The sequence below is a fragment of the Panthera tigris genome, chromosome B4, assembly GCF_018350195.1.
Source record: "Panthera tigris isolate Pti1 chromosome B4, P.tigris_Pti1_mat1.1, whole genome shotgun sequence".
Taxonomy (NCBI): domain Eukaryota; kingdom Metazoa; phylum Chordata; class Mammalia; order Carnivora; family Felidae; genus Panthera; species Panthera tigris.
Genome location: NC_056666.1, coordinates 51,775,200 through 51,792,928, shown reverse-complemented (window position 1 = coordinate 51,792,928; position 17,729 = coordinate 51,775,200). Strand labels below are relative to the sequence as shown.

The 17,729-nt window shown below is 37.4% G+C and overlaps 1 protein-coding gene across 7 annotated transcripts in view; it reads right to left on the bottom strand.

Moving 5' to 3' along the window:
* Positions 1-17,729, bottom strand: part of PLEKHA5 (pleckstrin homology domain containing A5) — a 237,608-nt gene that overhangs the window by 144,581 nt on the left and 75,298 nt on the right. The gene's annotated exons all lie outside the window — the stretch shown is intronic.

Below are 17,729 nucleotides of genomic sequence, written 5' to 3'. Positions count from 1 at the left end.
CACTGTGGGTTTGCCTATCCTGGATATTTCATACAAGTGGAACCACAGAATACGTGGTCCTTTGTGAATGGTTCCTTTTCCTTAGCATAATGTTTTCAAGGTGCATTCATGTGGTAGCATGTATCAGCACTTCATCTGTCACCAAGCAATATTCCATTGCATAGATAGAATGCATTTCATATATCCATTTTTGAGCTGGCTGTGATTTGTTTCCACTTTTTGGTTATAATGAAAAACGCTGCTATGAATACTCACATACAAGTTCTGCGTATATGCACGTTTGCAAATCTGTTGGGTATGTAGCTAGGAGTGGAATGCCTGGTCATTTGGTAACTCCATGTGTATCTTTGAGGAACTATCAAACTGTTTTCCAAAGCAGCTGCATCATTTTACATTCCCGGCAGCAGTGGAGAAGAGCTGTAATTTTTCCATATCATTGCCAACACGTGTTATTGCCCATCTTTTTGATTATAGCCATCCTAGTGGGCTTGAAGTGATAGTTCATTATGGATTTGATTTGCATTTCTCTGATGGCTAATGATGTTTAGCATCTTTCAAGTACTTATTCTTCTTTGGCAAAGTGTTCAGATCTTTGCCCATTTTTAAATTGGGTTATTTGTCTTTTTATTATTGAGTTGTAGCAGTTTTCAAAAATATATTCTAGTCACAAGTCTCTTATCAGATATGTGATTTGCAAAATGTTTTGTATTATATTTATAAAGACAAAAAAGAACTCCATCTCTTCTGAAAATTCAATTAGCAAACACTGTGGTCATGGGGTATAACATGGCAATGACAAATATTAAACAACTTAAAATGTGAGCAACGTTTTATAATTTTCTGCTTAATCCTCGCATGGATTTAAAATAACAGGCCTGGTTCTCAGGTCAATAATCGAAGGTCTGTAGAGGTAAGTTGATTTATTCAAAGTCTCTCCTAACTTCATTATTTTTCTATCACTATTTTTCTTTGCTTTATCTTTCTTATTTGTCTTAAATTAATGTTCCCCCTCTGTTGTTTTCAAATTTGTAAGCAAACTGTCTTAAATCCTTTTAGAACGAACTAGATATGTTTACACAGAAATTAAAAAAAATTTTTTTTAATGTTTATTTATTTTTGAGAGAGAGAGAGACAGAGCACGAGCAGGGGTGCGGCAGAGAGAGAGGGAGACACAGAATCTGAAGCAGGCTCCAGGCTCTGAGCTGTCAGCACAGAGCAGAATGCAGGGCTTGAACCCACGAACCGTGAGATCATGACCTGAGCCAAAGTTGGACACTTAACTGACTGAGCCACCCAGGCAACTCTACACAGAAATTTCTTGAAGATTCATAATGAACTAGGATTAATAATACCCACTACTCTGGGTATCTGGTACAGATCTTTCTCTGCTATGAGATTATTCATATGCTCTCTGATAGTGCAATAGGTCTGACAGGAGGAACGGTGTAGCCTGACAGAGATTTGTGAGGACTGACATGACAGGATGGAAGGTGAATGATCCCAATGAACCCAGCTCTGTGGGCTCTATTAGTTTCCTATGACTACTGTAATTATGACATTGGTGGCTTAAAACGACAGAAATTTATTCTCTCTCAGTTCTGGAGGCCAGAAATTCAGGCTGTAATCCGTTCCACTGGACCAAAATCAAGGTGTTGGCAAGGCCACAATCCCTCAAGAAGCTCTAGAGGAGAACCAGTTCCTTGCCTCTTCTAGCATCTGGTGACTCCTGGCATTCCTTGGTTTGTGGTCCCATCACTCCATCTTTGCTTCTAGAGTCACAGTGTCTTTTCTTCTCGGGGCTGAAATCTCCCCCTGCCACTCCTACCCACCATGAGGACACTTGTGACTGTATTTAGTCCTGGCCCCCAGGATCCAGGATAATCTCCCCATCTCAAGGTCCTTAACTTAATGACATTTGCAAAGTGTTTGCCACAAAAGGTAATCTTCCAGATTCCAGGCATTAGGACATTATGCAGGGTATATGTGTGTGTGTTGGCGGGGGGGGGGGGGGGGGGGGGTCCTTACAAAACTCAAGAACAAAGTACCAAGGGGCAATTATCCACTGTTTTCTTTATATTCATAGTCTACTCAATTCAGATACAAAAACTGCTCCCACAGTTACATTCTCTCCTAGCCCTGACGCTATCCCCAAATATTGCTAAAAGTCACCATCTTAGTTACCTGATCAAGTAGCTTCAATTACTGCTAAGAACACTATTCATACAGAAGAAAACACTCTCTAGATTCAAATTTGTTATGACAAAACAGTGGTAGGAGGAAAAAAGAGAAACTGAACAATATACTGTTTTCTCTTAAAATTATTTACAAATCTATGCTATAAATCTAACATTAAGGAGGAATTCGGTATTTAATATTACATCACTCCCCAGCTACCTAAAAGTAATCAAAATTTGTAATACAATAATAATGGTTCACATACAGTATAAGTTTTGAAATATATTGGCAATTTTTTTTTCTCTTATGCTAGATAGGGAGTATATGGACATTCTTAATTCATATCCTTTGTATGTCCATAATATTTATACAGTATTATAATTTTTGAGTATTAAAAAAGAAAAAGGATATAATGTCGTCCTCCTCCATAAGCCCTAGAAAGCACCCCATGTGCTAAGCTTCAGATTAATGTCTGGAACTACATCAATAACTCTATCATAAGCCACTGTTAAAATCTACAAACAGGGCAACTCTTTGGTTATGAAAAAATTCTTGCTTCTGTATTAATTCTTTAGGGAAGTAGAGAAAAGGTAGTGAACATGAGAAAGTCTAACCAGGAAACAGATACAGATATATGCTGATTAAGTTGCCCATCTCCATATGCCTTGCCCTATAATTTCTACTTGTTTATACGGAAAGATTTTTGCGCTATTTACCAAGATGAAGTTATCCATCTCCCAGATGGATTTTGCAGGCTAGATGTTAACTGCTGCAATTCTCCTTTTCTTGCCACAAGCAACTTGTCCTCAAAGGAAAGATATGTTTCTGGAATACTTATAAAATCGCTTTTAGTAGAGAAATCATACTTTCTCATTGACTTAAGCTGTAATTTCAGAGATTTATTCTTAAGGAAAAAGTATGGCTCCAAGGAAAATTTATGCTTATATCCAAAACATACTTTCTTTCTGACAGAAAGGAAAAAAAAATTCCATCATAGTTCATCTGAACTGGGAAAAACCCCAAAGATGTGTGCTAGACAGCAGACAAGCTGTGTACCAGACATTAAGGAGACCAGGAGAAGGTCTTGGTTCCTAATCCTAAACCTCTTCCATTGGAAACTGTCCATGCTAAATGATGGCTAAGGGGGGATGTTCCATCTGTATTAAATAAGCCACAGATCCTGTGCTCTAGACTTGTGGTTTGTGGTTTTCTATCTTTATAAAGTAGATTTTAGACTCAGACTTCAAAATGTCACTGATAAAAATCACAGAGTATCTGTAGCATTTTACTAAGATATGTATTTTTCATGAGAGATTCACTATACTGCATATTCAATGCCTAGTCCTTTACACTAGAGTATATATGGCTTACTAAACCACCAAAATACCGATTCTACATTAAGCTTAGTAAGAAAGCTGGCCGATCTCCATTCTCAGAGACGAAACAAGACCCACACTGAATCTGCAGAGGATCCTGGGGTCAAGCAACCAGCCCATCTGAAGTTCCTAAGTAGCTCAGGATAGGACTCCTTCCCCCTCATATCTGTTAATATGTATACACTCCCTTGTAAGAATAAGTGATGATTTGAGAACATGCATACTCATTAGGTTACAGCAAGGAAACCCACAGTTTAAATTAGGTTTCATATTTAACAGAGGTGCCAGAACAGGAGCCTCTAAGCTGCTAACTAATCAAACTGTCCATTTTTCAAAATAAAATTAAAGCAAAAAACCCTTAAAGTAAGTGGGTGGGCCAGGGGAGCAGCCAACAGATATTTTACTTTCATAGGAGTCTGATATGTTTCACTGAAGAGGCAGAAGGCCCGAGACTCAAGTAAACTAAGGGAATGACGGCCATTCTTTAACATCCTGGGCAGTATTCAGGATCATGGGGAAGAAACAACATAGCCTGAGGGAAGAGAAAAAGTTAAAAAATCTGGTTCAAGGCCAGCGAGCTGAGGAGTTGCTGAGGAGAAATCATTCTGAAATTATTATGGAAAACCGTAATTCAAACCGTATTAAGGCTTAACCCTTGCAAGGAAAATTTGTGACAATTTGGCAAGATGAATATGCCAACAGAGTGTCACTCAAAGGAAACAAAGGCATTCTAAAAACTGGAGAGCCCCAGGTGGCTTGCTTGCATTCTAATATCAAGCTTAACATGGATGGGAGGAAGTCTGAAAATGATGTGAGGCTACTGTTGTTATTGTCGCTGTTCTTACTTTAACTTTTATTCTGACCCGCAGCCTTTACTTTTTATTACTCAGGCTGATGACACCTGAGGAAAGCTAGGGGACAGGAACCTGAAACTGTCTGGAGTGAGCTAGGCAGGACTGAGCTTGCACATGTGGCTTACTGAAAGCATCCTATGTGATAGGTGCCAGCAAAGATCTGGATGTCTAAGTTGAGGAGTAATGTGGAGAAACAGCAAAATAAACCAAAGAAAACAGAGATCCCAAACCTTGATTCCCAGACTAAATGTATGAGCTCTAAATGCAAGAGGGGACTTGATAAAAGGTTGCTGAGAAGAATCTAGATGCGGAACAGTAAGCCAGGAATGACAACCAAGAGATTGTGAATTCAGGTTCAAGACAACCTGAAATAGAGTGGGAATCTGGGCACCATCAACAAAACACTGAGGAAATTACAGACTGAGGTTAAACTCACATGAATTTGCTGAGTGTTTTGTGGCTATCTATTAATAGCCTAATTAAAGACATAAGTTATGCCAAGTTAGGGCAAATAATGGTATTATATATATACTTCAGATGTACCTATCTTAAATCACTCATACCCCTGAGAGCTCATTAGTTTTATATCAAGCCAGCTAACTGACCTTGAATTTGCCAAAAAGCCAGTATAAGAAGAAATGTATTAGAGAGAAGCTAATATACAATGGTCATGGCCCCAGTGACACAGTATTTGAGGTATCTTTCCAGCGCCAACCTATGCACCCGTTTGCTGAACAATCTTGCTATGTAAGAGCTACAATAGGCCAGATTTCAACAAATTTTCAATGGATGAGCCACAGAGTTCCAGAGTTCTGGGGTATAAGTAATTACAAAAGTCTGTCAAGGTTAGCAAAGGCTTATTTACAACTCAAAAGAAAAAAAGCCCCTGCTAATTCATATTATCAGCTCATTTATGGAGATTACATTATGGAGTCTAATAATTTTAATGTCTCTCTTAAGCAATAATAGTATGGGAAGGGCTTCGTTTTTAAAGAATAGCAATCTTCACAAAAGTAGAGAACACAGAAACAGAAAATAATAAGCTCTAAAATAGTGTTATTCATTGATACGGACTGAAAACCATGAAAGAGAAAAACATTTAATGCCAATTGTGTGCCAGGCACTGTTGGGTTTCCACTAATTTAAGAGTTCATATTTCACTAAAAGTGATTTTATTTATACTAACATTGTTTTATAGTAATATGAACAAATTTGAGGTATTTTTTTTTAGCCAAAATATTCATCACTTTGTCTACCAGGTCAAAGACAGCTGAAACATATAGGTATTTACAAGTGACTCTTATAAAAGTTGGCTCAGCAAGTTGAGTCTCCTTCAACATTTTATCATGTATACATGCTGGTTTTAAAAGTAAATTATATAGGGGCGCCTGGGTGGCTCAGTCGGTTAAGCGTCCGACTTCAGTTCAGGTCATGATCTCACAGTTCGTGAGTTCGAGCCCCGCGTCGGGCTCTGTGCTGACAGCTTGGAGCCTGGAGCCTGCTTCACATTCTGTGTCTCCCTCTCTCTCTGCCCCTTCCCAGCTCATGCTCTGTCTCTCTCTGTCTCAAAAATAAATAAACATTAAAAAAAAAAAAATTTAAAGTAAATTATACAAAGATATTCTAAGCATATTATTATTTATAAATCAGCATACTTCTGAGGGTCTGGTATTTAAAATAGGATAAGTAATATTTTTAAAAAATTATAATACAGCAAAAACATAATTGTTTGAAACAGAAATTAAGGAGACATTTATCAAACACTTCATGAGTGGCACCATGCTAGGCTCTTTATATAAAATTAAATTTTCATAATCTAAAAGAAAATATTGACATTTCTGTGTATTACTGAAAACACAGAATGGAGAAAAGAAGACACTTGCCTGAATCACAAGTGGCAAAGCTAGTCTGGCCCACCAGACTACAAACACCACTCATTTACCATTACAAACCATATTTTAAAAATTAGTTTGTTTCTCCACAGGAGTAATCTAGAAGTAACTTTAAGGGAAGGGATGAAAACTTGTGAGAATTATCAAAATCTTTATTTGGCCGTATTGCCCCCCCAAATACCTCATACATGCTTGCTTACTGCTTGTACGTTCAGAGTTTGAGGCTTTCAAAAATGTAAGTTCAGCTTATATCACTAGCACTATCCCCAAATCTAATCATACCTTTTATATCCCATTTACACTATATTTCTAAGATTGTTCTTTTAAATGTAAAACAAGAAAAGAACTGAGGCAATTTTCTGGAGGACAGAAGCAAACTCATAATTCCTCTTTCACTTATCCAGACACTTCAAATAGAAGGGTTCAAATTCAGAATTATTTACATGTTTGGTAAATGTTCATATCATATATTATTTAAACTAATTATAATTAAATATAATTATATTTATATTTTATATTTATATATTATATAAATATAATTATATCATACATTACAATTAAATACAATAAATCATATTTCAGAGAAAACTAAGTTCTAGAATAAAGTTCTGAACAAGATGTTAAAGGCCAAGAAGTTCTGCCATAAATAAGTCCTTATGGCCCATTATTCCCAGACTTACTTGACTATGAGGGAAGACCACTTGGGATCTTTAAGCACTACTGAACTTCATAAAAGTTAGGGAAAGAAGTCATCCTTAATTGGTAGATGTTAAGTTAAATAAATGAATAGATGAACTTAATGATTTGGAAATGAACAAAATATACAGGTATGTGCTTAATCTGCAGAAACCTGGCAAAGAAATCCTTGTCATCAGTCACTCTTCTTCTCATATTTCCCTCCTTTCACTCTCCCAGTATTTCTAATTTTTTTTTTAGTGTTTATTTATTTTTGAGAGACAGAGACAGAGCACAAGTGGGGGAGGGGCAGGGAAAAAGGGAGACACAGAATCTGAAACAGGCTCCAGGCTCTGAGTTGTCAGCACAGAGCCCAATGCGGGCTGAAACCCGCGAACCGCAAGATCATGACCTGAGCCGAAGTCGGATGCTTAACCGACTGAGCCACCCAGGCACTCCTCCATATTCTTCTTTAACAGACTTCAATTGATTATCGATTTATCTTCTATTGAAGATCTATGAAGTTCTATGAATAGAGGCAAATGGGACTAAATACATAAGAGAAAATAGGGTAAAGTACAATTCTTCATGAAAATTTCATGATTATTCACAAACTAAATATGTATTAGCAAATTAGTTTCAAAGACCAAAAAAGACTTATAAAGCAACACTTGTTTGTTTCCCCACAGTAGGTATCTGGGAATGACTTACAGTCCTCACAAATCTTTGCAACAGTCCAAGAAATAATCTTATTACTTTAGAAATCTTAAATGAACCTCCATGATACAGTACTATACTAAAAATAAGTAGAAACAAACAGAGTGCGCCTGCTGCCCAAGGTCACACAAGTGAGTCAGTATGTACAAGTGGGAACAGACTTCTCGAGTATTGCCACTTAGTCCTCATCTCTAAGTGCTAACCCTCCCTTTCCACGAACATACAAGCTTAAGTATACACCCACCTCCTTCACATGTGCCAATCCTGGAAAATGGCATAGTGGGGGCAGTTCACAAAATAAAGATATTTCAGGAAAGCATCACATAATTGCCTGGCATTTGAAGGCACTAAGCCTTTAGTATTCTCTTCCTATTCCTCCCACCCCCTGCATCGTTTTTCTAGAACTCTTTAAAACACCTTCTCTACCTCAAATTCCCTACCTGACATTTACATTTACTAATGAACATGATTTTCCTCCAAGGAAATAAATATGGTAATTTTATGCCTTTTCTTCAAATCTTTAAAAAATACAATGATTTATCTCATGCCGAGTATGCAATTTTAACTTTCAGAACACTCTGAAGATTTGGCTGCCAAGCTTATCTATGACAAATATAAATCAATTGAATATGAATTAATAATTTGTAGACTTTAAATGTTATGATATTATGAGAGCATAACATAGGAAAATGCACAAAAACTTCTCTCTTTAACTTCACGGTAAAACATGAGCACTTGGATAACAGAAACAACTACAAAACATTTCCTAGCAATCATGCTAAGGAGCTCAAGGGAAGAAAGAAGAGCCCAGAACGGCAAAACTATTACATGCCAAACACTTCTGTAGCTACTTTAAGAACTAAAAACAGAACGGTTTCTAAATATGCATACTAAATAAGTGGAACATATTTCACAAAGTGTTGTCAATTTCATTTTATTTTAGTGTACTGTAAATGACCAATTAGATTACAAAGCCAACTTATTTCTGAATCATCTATATAACAATATGTACATATACTATGTAACATATCCTCTCATTTCAAGAATTCTTGCTTTTAAGCTAAATGAAATCTTACCCACTACTTTTTCTTTTTAAGATATAGTACAGAAATGTGAAAGCAAAAATTATAATTTCATCAAAACACAAGAACAAAAATGCTAAACTAGCCCAAGCAGACATATCCTGCGCTCCCTCAGCACACAATCCTGCCAGCATTATTCAGCACCAGTGAGCAAATGAAATTTGTGGAGAACACGAAGGAGTATCATCATAGCAATTTATGAACTTGTCACCTAAGGAATGTACTGAAAATATTTCAAGAGTGAGATTTGGCAGCAGAAACAATTTTCTCCCAATCTCAGCTAAGTTACTTGCTACATAAAGCTTCAGCTTAGTACAAAACAAGCAGTAGATAGAAGTAAAGACACAGCCTTGCTAGGAATTACAGAATAGAATAAAACAGCTAATTAGCTCACCAAATAGCCTTTTGCTAAAAACCTGCATTCTTCTCTTTGTCTCAGGCTTCTGGTTTCCAAAGACAAATTACGTGCCCTCTGACAGAATGATGACAAAAGGGCACTCGGTGAGCTCTTTTCTTCTCTTCCCACTGGAAGAAAACTGAACCACACTGCAGTCTCCAAGAGTAAGTACTTCATATGAGCATGCTCGGTATCTAATTTAAATGACTTGGTATTTCATCTCAGCATGTGATGGCCTATTTCCAAACAAACCCAGAGAGCTGCAAATTCAATCGAAGATCATTAACTGCAATAAACTAAACGGAACTGCCAAATGATAATTGATTTGTTTTTGACTTCATGATTTTTGTGGTTCATTTAACTTGATGTGACTGGAAGTAATTATCTCTATACTTTTTTTTTTAAACAAGTCCTTAGGCTTCAGTATTTCATTAACTATATCAACATAGGTATCTCCCAAAATACTGAAATGAACTGAAAATATCAAGACATGCAGGATGTGATTCCAAAAAATAAATCTGAGCACTGAGTAGGCAAACGATAAACCATTCCCATTTCACTTTTTAACCCCTTATTCTGTACTCTTGGCTATACATCAAATAAAACAATCTGCAAACTATCCAGTAGTATTTTAATTTTGCCTTTGGAAATATTAATACACATCAATAAACTGAAATGTTCATTATCTTTATTAAACATGTCTGCTATCTTCAAAAATATAGCAGTAAAGATTTTCCCATCTATAGAGTATATATTATATAATGAATTATAAGCTTATGTAACAACAGACGTCACCCAAATATTGATAAAGTTATACAGGATTAATAAATTTTTTTTGCATTCTTAAAAATAATTTTTACAAAAATTCCCCCCGCCCCCACACACAAATCAACCACATAGTTTGCATATGTATGCTTATGTAATCAAATAACTAATTTGCCTGGTTTGCCGAGTAAGTTGCTACAAAGGCCATACACTTTTGCAAGATGGAAATATGGTCAAGATGCTCACTATGACCATTTAAATCTTTCAGGAAAAAAAAAAAAACTAGCACAGCAGATATAGCCCCACCAAAAACAAACAGAAAATTCTTATGAATCCACTTCCCATTTTCACCTTGAAAATCGGAAGTGTTCATACACTCGATACACGCCAAGCTTAAGGATAGCAAACCACAGGCAGAGTGGGGCTAACCCATCTAACTGTGTCCATATACTAATTTACGATTTTCCTTTCTACACTTCCCCATCATTAAATACCTAACTACCCCAATACAAATGTCTCATTTTTTAAAAAAATTTTCTTTAATGTTTTTTTTTGAAAGAGAGACAGTGTGAGCAGGAGAGGGGTAGAGAGAGAGAGGGAGACACACAGAATCTGAAGCAGGCTCCAGGCTCCAAGCTGTCAGCACAGAGCCCAACGTAGGGCTTGAACTCATGAACCGTGAGATCATGACCTGAGCCGAAGCTGGATGTTACACCGACTGAGCCACTCAGGCACCCCACAAGATGAGACCATTTTGTAAATAGTAGCCTTGCTTCCCCTTCCCTCCTGACTCCAAATTAATCTGGAAGACCTGGGGAAGTAAGAAGGCACAGGAAACAAATTCCATGGGAGTAATGAAGATAAGGCCCTTCTTTCATAGATGGTGAGGCAAGATCATTAAAAGGCTCAGAGAAGTTATTAAAAAAATGTTAAAAAAAGAACATGGACAACTATTTACGGAACCACACCTGACTCCAATACCTTCCCCCCCCCCCCAAAAAAGTGTTAAGTTCAAAGAAAGCTACTAACATATCATTTTCTTTAGCATTCTATCAAAGCAGCTCATTCTTATTGCCAAGGAGTGTTAGGTAGGTTTAATTGCAAGGTCTATGGGCAATGTATGCTACATAAGCATCCTCTCTCTAAAGAAAAAGCCCAGGAAAAGAAGGAGCACAGAATAAAAGCAAATACCAAGAGTCATACAAGGTATCAAAAAGTGTCAACATGCATATGTTTTATGTATTGTTAAGTCTAATAAGTTTTGTGCACAGTATGTGTCAGGGTGATGATTCTGTTTTAAAAAAGAACTTTTAGAAAACTATGATTTCTGAAGGAGAAAGGAAAAGTTCTTCACTAAAACAAACAAATCTACTTTTTTTTGGTGCCATAAATAAATATTTATTTTATTAGAAGAAAAAACTGCTTTATTATTATTTTTTTATTTTTATTTTTTATATATTATTTATTGTCAAGTTAGCTAACAGTGTATATGGTGTGCTCTTGGCTTTGGGAGTAGATTCCTGCAATACATCACTTACATAAAATACCCAGTATTCATCCCACCAAGTGCCCTCCTCAATGCCCATCACCCATTTTCCCTGTCCCCTGCTCCCCCCCCACCAACTCCCTTCCACCCTCAGTTTGTTCTCTGTATTTAAAAGTCTCTTATGGCTTGCCTCCCTCTCTGTAACAAATCTACTTCTGATCTATAAATACTTATTAAAAACATGTTACATATGAGGCATGGTGCAAGGCAATGTACAGTAGAAACAAACAAAAGGACAATTATCTCTGTCTTCAAACGAGCTTGTAGAAGATGAGGCAAGAATACATGACACTATTACAAGGTGATCACAGCAAAAGAGAGAGGTGCCTTGCTGCACTGGGGAGTTTAGAGGGAAGAGAGACAGCATTCTGATGAGGGAAATTTAGAGAAGGCTTTGGGAGGGGGTGACCTTTTTGAAATGCCCTGGATAAACACTGAGGATCTGGACCAGAAAGAAGATGCAGGGAAGAGGAAACGGCCAGACTGGAGGCAGAGCAGCAGAGCAGGAGAGGACTGGGAACTGGCCGCACTGGTTTGAGTGCTGGGAAATGTAGGCTGTCAAAACTGGGAAGAGAGAAAAGAGAGGAAGGGAAGCTAATATTCAGGGGTGGAATTTGGAAGCAGACAGCAAGAAGTGCTTTATATCCTGCATAATGGAGGAGCTAGGCTGGTCATGTGCTCAACAGCTAAATGAAGGATATAACTTTGGAAAGATCGGCAGACACAAAAAGTAGGTAAAAAGGCATTAATTCCAGCCCACTGGCATAGCACAGCCATTTTTTAATTTATGTTTTGGATTCTTCCATGTTACTTAATAATAGCTCTTTAACCTGAATTTTCTCTCTCCTATACATTCAACTTTAGCATTGTGATTTAACATTGAGGTAATCTTATAATTACATTTACCTTTGATCTTAGAGATCCTACCTTTTTTAAACATCTTTATCTCTTATCGTTCTTTTTTTTTAATGTTTACTTATTTATCTATCTTGAGAGACAGCACGTGTGCACACACACAAGCGGGGGAGGGGCAGAGAGAGAGAGAGAGAGAGAGAGAGAAAGAGAGAGAGAAGCGCGAGAGCCACTCCCAAGCAGGCTCCCTGCTGTCAGCACAGAGCCAGATGCAGGGCTCGATCCCACTGATCTGAGCTGAAACCACAAGTCGGATGCTTAACTGACTGAGCCACTCAGGGACCCCTCACCATTGATTTGCTTACCCTTTCGCTACCTACAAAACTTGATAAAATGTTTCCTAAATATTACTCTGCTAAGAATGAATGAATCTGTAAAAATTCAACAAAAGATATAATCTATTTCTATGACAAGTGAGTAACCTCTAAAGACTTTGCACAGTTCTGGTGCAGTGCAGGAGGATGGACGGATATCTCTATGACTAAACATACTTGCCATTCGTTGGACAGTGAACTACAGGGAGGGAACCGGAGACAAGAGGAGGGAGAATGGAAGGGAGCGCGAGAACCTTCTACTGCAACTTGTCGCCATTTTGGTTTTCACCATAGTTCACATTAGGATCATTTGTGTAGCTGAAAAACTCAGGCACACGTAGTCAGGGTCCAGAAATCTTTCAATCTGACCAGTTGGTGTGGGGCCAGACATTATGAAGAAGCTCTCTCCATGATTTTGAGGTTCCTCTGGTTACAAGCCACTGTTCTAGGAACTCGCTAGTGTGCAGGGAGACATGGATACATAAATAATCATGAAGTACTGACACTACACAACTTGTCAGTAGAAGATTCCTTTTTATTTTTTACTGTTTTCTCACTCAGAAATCTTCAGATGGCATTTAAAAATGTGGAAGCACTTTGCTTTTTAAAAGTCTTCAGTCTTAATGCAATGAAATTAGGAATTTTTTTCAAATACATACAGCAAAAAAGTGAGCCCCCAGAAGTGTCCAATAACAAGTAGTAACAGGAAGAATCCCTACAAAATCTGGGGCATGTATTTGCAAGAATCGTGGGCAAAGGAATACATTTTGCATGATAATTTGTTGTCTGAAAAAGCTAAATTTTAAAACATATTTCATAAAATAAACTTAAATATCCTAGTGACTTTTACTGCAGTGATAAGCCCTTAGCATCTACTTAGCATGCGGCAAGATAATGAATAGACTTAATTATACATTATTTTGGCATTCAAACAGTCTCTTGCTTGAGACAACGCTTAGAGTATAAAGAAAACCTCTCATGCTTTCCTAGAAAAACAAAAGCAAACACAAAACAATTTTGCTTCTGAATAAAGACATAAGAGAAGAATATTTTGAAAATACTGTATTGTGCACATGAAAAGAGAAAATGAGGATGGGGTGGGACTATTTTCTGCTTTCTACTAAGACACAGAGCACTAATGCCTCTTTCCCCAAATCAGAACAATCATATTTTTCTCCCATTATTCTTAAGGATATTCTTAATCAGTTAGTTAAAATATTAAGTATTACAGAAATTTGGAACTCTTAAAAAACAAGTTGTTCTCTGTTGTTCATTTATTCATTCAGTATACAAATACTTATCAAGCATCAACTCTATCAGACACTGTTGTATGTATTAGGGAAATGTTTTCAGTGGTACAAAAGTTACAAAGACCTCTCACAGAGCTTATATTCTTATTAGGGAAAAAACTCAATGAACAACATATAAGATAGTGGGAAAGGGTTATTATGCAAACAACTAAGGCTGAGTAACCGAGTGAATGGATGGTCAAGACAAGTCCTGAACAGGCAACATGTAAGCAACATCTTACACAGTAGCAGAAAGAGGGAAAAGGAGTCCAGATAGAGTGGACAGTTAGTCTAAAGGCTTTAAGGTTAGCATATTTAGGGAGAAGAAGGAAGGCCTCAGTGTCCACAGTGTGGTAGGGATGAGGGGAAAACAGTTAAGAGATGAGAGACAGCAGGTCAACCAGCGCTGGATTTATAAGCCAAAGAAGGGACTCTGGATTTTACTGTAAGTGGTATGGAAAGCCACTGGAAGGCTGTGGGATGATCTGCTTACCTTTTTACATTTTACAGAAGATGCTTCTGGCTACAGTGTGGAGAATGGACTGCAATGGGTCAAAAATAGAAGCAGGGGAAAAGCTGAGAGGCTGCTGCTGTTGTTTGGGTGAGAGATGATAGTGGCACAGATGATTTGGGACACTTTCTGAAAAGAAGAAGGGTCAACAGGGCCTACTGATAGACTGAAGAGGAAGGAAGGGTCAATGAAGGAAAGAGAGAAATTAAGGATGCCTGTAAAATCTTTTTGTTTTCTGATTACATCCACTAGACACTATGTGGACAGGTCAGTGAGAAGAGACATGCAAGAGCCTAGACATCTAGGCAGGCGATGTAGATTTATGGATGATTGGCATATGGTGTGCAAAGAGCCTTGGAAGTGAATGAGATGACTTAAAAGAGAACACAGGATAGATGCTGTGTTTTCATCAATCAACGATGCCTACTACGTGCCAGGCCCTATGCTAGGTGTTTGGTGCAATCTATGGAAACAAAATCTAGATCCTTGCCCTCATGGAGCTTATACTCTATCAGAGAAGATAGACAAACATAATAAATAAGTAAACTATGTAGTATGATAGAAGGGGTAAATGCTATGGAAAAAGGAAAAAGGAAAAAGGAAAAAGGAAAAAGTTAGGAGTGTTGCAAGGATAACAGGGGTCAGGGTCTCACTCAAAAGATGGGAAGTGAGCAAAAAGCCAAGCAGAGAGGGAGAGGTCAGTGCTAAGGCCCCGAGGCAGGAATAAGTAAGATTTTCCAAAATAATTTCACTAGCATATTTGAAGAATGGCAGAGAGACCAAAATGGCTGTGGCAAAAGAAAAAGAGCCAGTAAAAGAGTAGCCAGAAAAGCAGCAAAAAACCCAGAAGTGCATGATGTCATAGAAGCCAAGGGGAAAAAGGTGTCAAAGGACTCACTATGCTGAATGTTGCCAAGAAACTGAGTAAGATGAAAACAAAGAGATTCTTAATGTTGGAAGAGTAATGTGGTCAGTAGAGAAGAGAGCCACCTCTGCAGAAAGGCAGGGAAGGAGATACATTTGGCAAGAGATACGTTCATTTCTAAAGGTAGTAAGACAAGTTGGCTCTCAGGACTTGACTAAATTCTTGATTTACTGCAGCCAACAAACAAGGATTTAAAAATATTTTTTTTCAATATTTAAGGTTTATTTATTATTATTGAGAGACAGAGCATGAGCATGGGAGGGGCAGAGACAGAGCATGAACATGGGAGGGGCAGAGAGAGGAGGAGACACAGAATCCGAAGCAGGCTCCAGGCTCTGAGCTGTCAGTACAGAGCCCAATGCAGGGCTCGAACTCACAAACTGCAAGATCATGACCTGAGCCGAAGTCGGATGCTTATCCAACTGAGCCACATAGGTGCCCCAAGGATTTAAAAATTTAATAGTCAATATCATCAATCAATTTTGGCATCCAGAAAGCCCATCCTGCTTATTTTCTCACTCCATTAATTATAAACCACCCAAAAATTACTACTCTAAGTGATTTTCTAAAAATAAAGAAAAAAGAAAGAAAATCACAGACAGAAGAAAAGCTAAAAATTCATAAGCCAGACCAGCAACTTCAGCAACACCATGATACCAAGTATCATTTATTGAGAATCACTTCAGGTATTGTGGGTATGTGACTGATCTTTCTTTTGCACAAGAACACCATCAGATGGGTTTTACTATTCGCACTATATATGTGAAAAGGTGAAAACAGACAGAAGCTATTTAGGGTTGCATGGCTATGAAACTGAAGAAAGGGGTAAGAAAGAGTGCATGTTTTTCCTGCTCTGCCACATGGTGTCTCCCTTCTATTCATACTCTTCTAAAACAAGAGGGCAAATGGGTAGGTTTTCTTCTTTGCTTTGCTGGACACTCCCTGCTAGCCAGATAAGGTGATTTTTATTCTTTCCAGTCCTACTACAACCATTAACATTGTTGTACTAACAAATAGATAACTTCCTCAATTTTTTGTCTCCTTCCTCTCTCCTATCCATCCATCCATCCATCCATCCCTTCATTCATGTAATAAATACTACTACATACAAGTAGATACTTTGTACTAATGCAGAAAAGTTAGTTTTCTAAAATACCAATAGTACTTTCCAAAATAAGCATCACTGGTGTATAAAAAGAATACTTTACCAGTATGTCAACAATGGTGTTGTACTTTTTTAAATAAGTTACTAAATTGATACCAGGAATTAGGTTAGATATCTTAATGCTCTTTTAGAAAAACTACTTTCTGACAATTCATGGCCAAATTTTTTTTACTATATATATACAATCATGTATAAGGTTTACAGTCTAATGACCTATGAAGAATCAATTTAAGTCATTTTAAAAAAGTTTTAATGTTTATTTAATTTTGAGACAGACAGAGCAGGAGTGGGGGAGGGGCAGAGAGAGAGGGAGATACAGCATCTGAAGCAGGCTCCTGGCTCTGAGCTGTCAGCACAAAGCCTGATGTGGGGCTTGAACCCATGAACTGCGAGACTATTACCTGAGTTGAAGTCAGCTGCTTAACCGACTGAGCCACCCAGGTGCCCCATCAACTTGTCATTTTTATGTGATAATTTAAAACTTCTGATGGAGATAGCTCATCCTTAAATTTTCTTGTTATAATTGACATATAAATTATAATCTGCTGATAGCTGAGAAAAGAATAAAGATTTTCAATGAGTTTAAGAAAGGGTCACAACACCTCATGATACAGAGACAAAATCCTATTCAAGAAATCAGACTCAAAATATCACTAAGGTCACCATTGCTTTTTAAAAATTATTTAGAGTGATGATAGATAAACTTCAGTCATTTCAATTAGTGTGTGCAAGGCAAGCACCAGATGCTCATTAGGCCAAGTTATATAAACAGCAACAAAGACAGAAAACAAGATGCCATAAGTCAAGAGAATAATCAACAGGAATCGCTGCATAAATTAAAGTTTCTGTACTGTGGAACATGTCACACAGCTGTTAAAAACAGGAAGGGAGAAAGAACTGTATGTCCTGTCATGGGAGGTATCTATGATATCTATGTATATTATCTTGGGTAAAAGAAGCAAGAAGCAAGAGAACAGTATGGATAAAGGCTACTTTCATTTTTTATTTTATACTCTTGTGCTAAATTGTTTTTGACAGCACATACTAGTTATGTAATTAACAATAAAAAAAAAAGAAAGGAAATGGGAAAGGTAAGAAGAGGTGGGAGGAAGGGAAAAGAAAAGGGAAAAAAAA